Source organism: Symsagittifera roscoffensis, chromosome 9, assembly GCF_963678635.1.
Source record: "Symsagittifera roscoffensis chromosome 9, txSymRosc1.1, whole genome shotgun sequence".
NCBI classification, from domain to species: domain Eukaryota; kingdom Metazoa; phylum Xenacoelomorpha; order Acoela; family Convolutidae; genus Symsagittifera; species Symsagittifera roscoffensis.
Window position 1 is genome coordinate 1851291 of NC_087070.1, and position 8521 is coordinate 1859811.

Genomic DNA, 8521 nt, shown 5'->3' on the forward strand with positions numbered 1-8521 from the left:
GAGTGCAACTTTTTCACAAATACTTTGCTTTAAAGCTCTTAGCATTAGAAATTTTGGTTGAGTTTACAGGAAAAAATTATTCCTGATATAACATGCGCATTATTTTTTCATGAGGTAATTTGCAGCACTGACTGGTAGTTAGAATATAGACATTGATACCGCTCAATTATATTCATTTTCTTTCAATTTTACAGAGAAAGTTGGTGTTTTATTCTGCAACTGTTCCCTGCTTTCGAAAGTTTCTGTGCATATCACTTTTTTTCTATCGGAGATAGTATGTAAGATCTACTTTTCTCTGTAAATTCTAACCAACAATTAAAATATTGGTCTGAGTCTGTAAACCCAAACATTCACTGACAGCTCTTCGACATTTCAGCACTGATTATTCATATATTATGGGTAGATTGTTTATGTACTTTTATTATGCTCTAAAAATTAAAGTAGTTGATTGATGTACTAAGGGGAAGAAATTATCTCTTTTTTAAGTCATGACCAATTTTGAAGAAATTAAGTCTTGAATAATTTTGAGCTTCGTAAGGAATGCGGTGGCGTCAGTAAGGGGTCTAGGATGTTAGCCAACAAGCGATTTAGACGATCGTAAAATAAATGAATTAGATGATATTTTTTTTTGAATTCAGACGTCAAAAACTTGGTCAAGGAAATTTTTGCTTACAATGAAGTTACACAAAAAAAGAAGGAGTTTATTCTCACAAAACTGAACACAAAGGTTTTAGTGTAATATTTTCATATTAAATTGAATCAAAAAAGTACAGTGAATTTTTGAATTGCATTTATTATGCAATTGTGACATAAATAAGTTGATTTTTGATTGGATAACCAGTGTTAACTCAGCCAAAATTTAATCTAAGTCTGAAACAATTTTGACGCAATTTGCATGCAAGTTAGCGTCTAAGTTCTGTTACACTCTAAACGTCTATTTTCCTTGTAGTCTGTTTTCATTAACCCCAGTCCATAATGATTAAAAGTCCAAATGAGGAAGATCTAATTTCAGCCAATCAGATTTGTGTATTCAAAAATCTCAAACAATCGCCAACTTTAAAATTAAGTTCATGAATTTAGGCTGCTAAAGTTGAAATTGACCCCATGCAAAATAAGCAGAGAAATGATTTGTTCAAAATTGTCAGATACAAGACGCATTGTTAAAAATTAATATTTTAAGGATACTAATTTTCTGAAAAGAGAAAAACGAATCTTTAAGGATACCATTTTTATAAAAAAAAAGAAAAAAGAAAACGAAATTTATTTGATGTCAGCAGCAAAATTTAGTTGGACTGTTACAATTCAATTTCTTTAAATTTATTATTCCAATCATTTTCCAAACATAGCCTAGAAAAGCGCAAATCTTTGAGAAAGCTCCTCTCCAGGCTAACCAATAAATTATAGCAATATCTATAAATGAACGCTTCGGTTGTGGTCAAATAGTAGAAAACTCGCTCCAACTAAAAAAAAAATTTTCGAGGTCAATGAATTCAATTTTTTTCTGCAAGAAAATCTTCATGCATTTGAATTCGTTAAGCTTTTGTGTAGCTTAAATTTGTTCGACCGTGCAAAAAAAAATTTTAGTGAAAATTATTATAAATTAATAAGGAATGCCGCATTCGCCAACCTTTCATATACTTCTGTGGTAACAACAATTTGATGAGACAGAAAACTGGTTCCGAGTGTTGGATGTTGTTTATAAACCTAACAAGAAATCAGACGTCTTCAGTTTGAAAATTGGGATTTTTTTCTAAGTATCGTTTCCGACAAACATAAATCATATCTTATAGTTTAATAGCTAACTGACTGAAGTCTCACATTTTTTTCTAAAATCATTGCTTTGATTTGATAATTCAATCGAATCAAATTTTATACGTTACTGAACGGAGGGAACATTACACTCTAAACGCCTAGTTTCGAGTGAGAAACTAAAAAAAGTTTTTATTTTTTCTCCAATTATGCTTATTAATTATAACATGCACTGCAAAAACAATGCTGACACCCCATAAGTATTCATAAACTTACCGAAAGAGGGCTAAGCCAACAAAATTTTTAAAAAGTTTGAAAAATTTGCCTTTTTAAGAATTTTTAATAGCAAGTTTTTAGCGCCAAAAAAGTCTATAAAAAATTCCGAAACAATAACGAAAACTATTTGCCTAATATGAATAAACATAATAAGATTTATTCAAATTAAATTTTCAATCCAAGTTTAAAAAAAGATAAAAACAAAAGTTTGATTTTTATTCATTAGAAATCTCAAATAATTAAAATTAGTTTCAGTTAAATAGTGATTCATCACTGAAAAACAAAAAAAGCTGAAAAGGGAAAAACTATTCAGTTTATTTGCTGCCCTCGCTTAATGTTTTGTTTGTGGATTGATTACGTTCAAATGTTTTTTTAACATCTGAAGAACCAGAAATTCAACGATGCCAGGACTTCAACGATTACATAATATTACAATAATTTCCGAGAAATTGTTAGAGTTCAGAAAATGCCATTTTCGACAATTTTTTTTTAAAAAAAAACATTCATCTAAAGAGCTACAGTACATTTTTGAAAAATAATAATTATACAACTGTGAGGAAAGTGACTTGATTTTTTATTGGATAGCTAGTGATTACTCAGCAAAAAGTTGATCTATGTCTGATAAAATTTTCTCGCAATTTGCACGCACGTTATCGCCTACGTTCAGGTACAATTTAAACACCTGATTTTCTTTTCGTCTTTTTTCCTTAACCGCGGTCCGTAATGATGAATATACCAAATTAGGAAGATCTAAGTTCAGCCAATTGAATTTATGTATTCAAAAATCTCAAAGAATCTCATCCTCTAAAGTTTCGTGAATTAATTCAGGCTACTAAAATTAAACTTGACCCCATTGAAAATAAGCAGACAAATATTTTTATCAAAACTTCTCAGATGCAAGACGCAGTGTAAAACCTTAATACTCTAAGGATACCAACTTAATAACGAAGGAAAAAAGAAAATGAAATTTATTCGATATCTGAGCAAAATACAGCAGAATTTGATTGCACTGTTAAAACTTTAATTTTGCAAATTTATGATCCAAAACAATTTGCAAAAGTAACCTGAAAAAAGTGCAAAACTTTGAGACCGATTCTCCCCTTGAAATGACTGCTTACAAATGAACCATATCAATATTCAAAATGAAGTTTTCAGTTCAATCAAATAAGAGAGAATTAGCTTCAACTAAATTTTTTATCGAGACCCGTTAATTCAAAAATTTTCTGCAAGGAACTCTTCATGCGTTTGAATTCCTTAATTTTTTTAGTAGCTTAAAAGGTTATTCGACTGCGCAAAAAACAAAAGATTTCAATGACAATTATCCGAAATTAATATGGAATATCTTTTTTGCCAACCATTCCAATACTTTTGTGTTTAAAACAATTTGATGAGAAATCAAGTTTTCAAGCGTTCAGGCGTCTCCAATTTGAAAATTGTGACTGTTATGTTTTCTATGTATAATTTCCGATTACGCATTCGAGAAAACAAAAACAAATCACATATAGAAATATTATACCGAATTGAATGATAAATGATATCCCGCATTATATTCTAAAGTCAGCGCATTGATTTGAAAATTGAATCGTAACAAACTATATACATTGTTGAACGAAGAAAACATGTCAGAAAGTTTCAAAAAAAAAAGTTGTCTTATTTTTCTCCAAAAATGCTCATTGAGTGAAACACTTACTGCAAAATTTTTTTTACATCCCATAAGTATTCATAAACATATCGAGCGGCGGCTGAGACAATAAAACTTGTGAAAACTTTTGAAAAACTTGAACTTAGAAGAATTTTAGGTCGCAAATGCCGAGATACTTGAATTTTTCATCTATCAATTTAACAAGCAATTCAATTGATTTTGTTGAACAAATTGTTTGCGCGAAAAGAGTCTAAAACCCGATTTGATAACGTAAGCCAATCGCTTATTATGAATAAAGTTAATATGATTTTTTTGAATTAAAATTTCAAACTAAATTCACAAAATTTTATAAACAAAAAATGAATTTTTGCTCCTTAGAAAGCTCAATTATTTAATTTTTTTTCAGTTAAATAGTGATTTCATCAATGACAAACAACAAAATGCTGACAAGGGGAAAACTTTTCAGTTTATTCGCTTCCCTCACTTAATGTTTTGTTTGTGGAAAATTACGTTAAAATAATTTTTAACATCTGAAGGTTATTGATGTCAGGAATTCAGAACTCAAAGATTATTTTATATTCGGAAATTTCTACGTTCATCAGTTTGACATTTTTGTATTGTAAATATACAAGCAACGTTTTTTTTCAACCAAAATCGGAGTGATTTTGGGAAGTTGAATTTAATGTACTGAGTTGCGTTGTCAGTATTAAAATGTGGTTAAATAGCAGCAATATGAACTTGTTATATCAAGAAAATATGGTGGTGAAAAATTAGAGGGTTAAATAACAAGTTAAACTGGAGCTAATCTGTCCTATTTTTTCGGAGAAGTTAAATGCTTTAGACGCTTTTCATATTTCATATGATACAATATTTGACTGAGTTTTAAAAAAGTCATCCACAGTTTTCGATGCGCTGAGTTCAAATACAAAAAGATCTACTAGCTTTTTTGTGAACTCTTGGTTGTTTAAAAACTGCCCGTTTAGCTGTTTGTCATGTGCTTATTTGGGTAGTTAGGCCAAATTGGGAGAATGATTTCAAATAAGTCACTCAAGCGCGGTTTACAAGTGCCGTTTCCATTTTTTCGCAAGCTTGCAAATTTTTGAACCGCATGAAAGATATTGATGACTACAGTTTCCTAAATTAAGAAAAAATTGCCACTACTTTTTGCAAAAATAAAAGGTTTATTTAGAAACTGTCATATTAGCTAATTAGGGATAATTAAAACGCTGAAAAATTCTATGAACTTTTTCAATGCGCCAAATGTTAAAAGCAATTAATGACCTTTTTATTCAAAGCCATTTCCAGCAATCAAATCCAATTTTTGTAAAAATTTGAGATTCATAAATTTACAGAGATATGACCAGGGGCGGATCTAGGATTTTTTCTCGGGGGTTGGGGCTTGTGAGGCGGATTTTCAAAAAAAGTTCGAAAATTTTGCCAGTTTTTTTAAAGTTGACCAACTTGATTTTCCGAGTTTTACCAAACACTATAAAAACCCCATTTTGACCAAACTTTCTACGCTGCAGGGGAATTTTTAAAATAAGGCCGACAAAGTATATTTTGGTGCCTAAGGCGCATTTAGAAAATGTTTACGGCCAGTCAGCCAGAAATGAATATCTAAAAAAAAACAAAGGGGAGACTCTTTGTGTCGGCAGGGGGTCGAATCACTGAGGGTGGCGTGAGTATGGGCATTGCACACTTGAGTAACGGCGGAAAAACAAGATACGTACACACTTTTTAGGTTAGTCAAAAAAAATACATGAATGCATGACAAAAGGAATTGACAATGCATTTCAATCGCTTCGTTGTTCTCGTATTTTTTTACGCATCGGCAAAACTACTCTAGCTGAATACTATCAATTTGGTTCCCGCGCTGATATTTTCAAGTAGTCCGAGATCCTCGAGCAAATTCGGGTACCGCTTTTGATGAGAAGAATTCCACTGAAGCTGAAGAAGGCACCCAAACATCTCGTTATCACCTTCGACAAAGCTTTGACCTGGGGCCCTCACTGCCGAAACTTGGCCTCAAGAGCCAACAACCGAGTCAACATCCTCAAAGCGCTCTCTTGGACCAACTGGGGCCGGCAAAAGGAGATTCTCGTCACATCATATAAGGTGTTCATTTGACCCATCATGGAGTACGCCGCACCTGTCTTGACCCCGATTGTTGCAGAAACGCGTGTCGAAGCAGAGTGCACTCCCATGTCAGCCATCGAACACCTCCGCGAGGACTGCAAAACCCTGCCAGTGAGACGCCACCTGCGCCTGATGATTGCGCAGTTTCAGACCGCTCGCCACCTCAACAACAACCCCGGCAGAAGCCAGCTAGTCAACGAAAATCCGCCATGTCTCGTCAAGCAAACTCTGAAGAGCAGGTACCAACACTATGTCGATGAGCTTGCAGACTACGACGACGACGTTCCTTCTGACGAGTACCCAAGGTTCTCAGAGGACAAATTTAAGCGAATCATCAGGACGCTCTACATCAATGAGGTCTAAGACTACCTAACCGAGCGTGACGACAACAAGGTTCTCTGCTCCGGCGCCCCTGCGGTCAGCCCTGACGAGACCGGGCTTCCAGACAACCAAGCGCTCCCTAGCCCAGCTACAGAGTTGTTACTCCTCATTTTTAAATTTCTAATAAAACAGAATCGCCCCAGAAGAACACCCCTCCAACCTGTGTCCACACTGCCTGCTGCACACCCACACCACCGCCCATCGTTCAGCTGCACCACAAATCCAACTAGTCTAACACCCAAAGACCTCTGGACAAACCCCGGGGAAGTTTCCTCTTTCCTTCGGCTGAAGACAGAAGAACTCGTCGATGAGTAGCCGACCTCCGCCCAGAAGGCAAATATCATCATCATCATGAGAAGAATTTTTCAGCAGAGTAGAATGAACGTTAAAAAACTAGTTCCTTTCGTTTCAAAGTTTTGACAAGCAAAACAAGCAATCTCGCTGGACTACATGGTGTTTTTTATGAGGTTTGGTCTCATCTGAATGACCTGAGGTTTGCCTAATCTACCCTTAGCAATTTTTTTTTAAATAGAATTAACTGTCGCAACATTCCGATCACTGTTACTTTCACAGTTAACCTCTTTCTTTCCTTTTTCTTAAATAGTCTTGAAGTTCAGAGGCGGATCTCGGATTTTCTTTAGGGGGGAGCGGATTTTTAAAAAATTTTGTTTTCTAGATTGACGTTAATTTGGAAATTGTAGACCACAAAATCGAATGTTTTTCTCGGCAAGCTCTTCCCCTCAAAATTAGTTTATTTTGGCGCCCCAGAGGCGCCGTTTGAAAAATTTAGGGTCTGAAAAACTTTCTCCAGAGGGGAGCGGATTTTCAAAAAAAAAAAAAAAACATTTTTTTTAGATCGACCTTGTTTTTTTTAGGTGGACCATATTGATTTTCTGAGCTCTCCCAAATTACTATAAAGACCCCATTTCCACCAAATTTTCAGGGCCGCAGGGCAGGTAAATTTTTGCAAAAAAAACAGGCCAAAAAAGGCGTTTCTAGCTACTATTTGGAAAATGTAGACCAAAAAATTGATTGTTTTCGGCGCGCGCTCCACCTCAAACTTAGTATATTTTGGCGCCAAAAGCGCTGTTAGAAAAGTTTCGGGTCAGTCAGCAAAATTTAGGGTCAGTCAACAAAAAATAGATATCTCAAAACACTACAAAAGGGTACCTTTTGAGTCGGCAGGGGGTCGAACCCACGAGAGAAGGGAACGCCACCCCGCCCCCTTTAAATCCGCTGGTTTTGAAGTTCGTAACAGTTGCTCATTTTATGATTTACATTGTAGGAGAATTTTAGTTTCACCTCCCAAGCGAAATCATCCTTTAGTGTTGATTCCATTTTTAGATGTTGTCAAGTTCGAGGTTGTTCTTAAGTTTGCGGTTGTTCTCTGAATTACACCTATTTTTCAAATAGATTTTGTGGGGTCTAAGGGTTGTGATGGAGCCCTTATTGATAATTCTTTAACCGAGCTTAGTTTTATGTTGCTTGGCTGTCAACTTTCGAAGTTAAATGGAAAAGAGTTAAAGCTACATGTTAAAAGTAACTCGAACAAGGCGCAGTCTAACTTTCCATGGGTTATACGGTTGATTTGCTTTTCAGTTCATTTTCTGAAGAAAAGGAAGAAAAACTTGAGCTCGTTCTGGTTTTTTTTCTCCAGACAAATCCCGAATTTTAACAAGAAATTTTCGTGACTTTTTATCTCATTCGAAAGGTTCCAAACTTTTAGAAGACGTTCCAAACTGAATTGAGGCATGCTATTTGGTGTACTTGACACGTTGCTATATGCTAAAAATGTCGCTTTGTTTTTTACATAGCATTAAGTGGATGATTTTCAAAAGCAAATCTTAGAAAAAAAATTTAAAGATAACACTACTCTATCGAACTTGAAAGGCAGTCGAAACCTTCAGTGCTAAAAAGACTACAAACATTTTGAAACCTTCAAACAAAACTTCTTCAATTTTTTTTCAGTTTCTTTTTTTGATAGCCGGTTCAATTAGTGAAGTGATTTTTCAGTGTCGACGCAGTTCGATGTAATTTTGAAATTTGCTGCAGTTTTGTTGGGCGATGACTTAGGTAATGGTTAATCTATCTCCAGGAGTTTGAGAAACACTGAAGACTAAATTCACGGCTTTTTACAGTTTTTTTCTTAATATTACGGTCCTAGCATTGTCGCATCAGGCTTCGCCCTGGTACGAGCAGTCTTGTTTCACTAATATTTAGATTAATGAAGCCAAACGTTATACAATTGGCAGCGGCCAGTCGCCGAAATTTGTTGCTATTTTTCATATTTTTGGATTGGTTTGTTATTGCTTGCTGTTGCGTCTTGTCGTTTTTGCT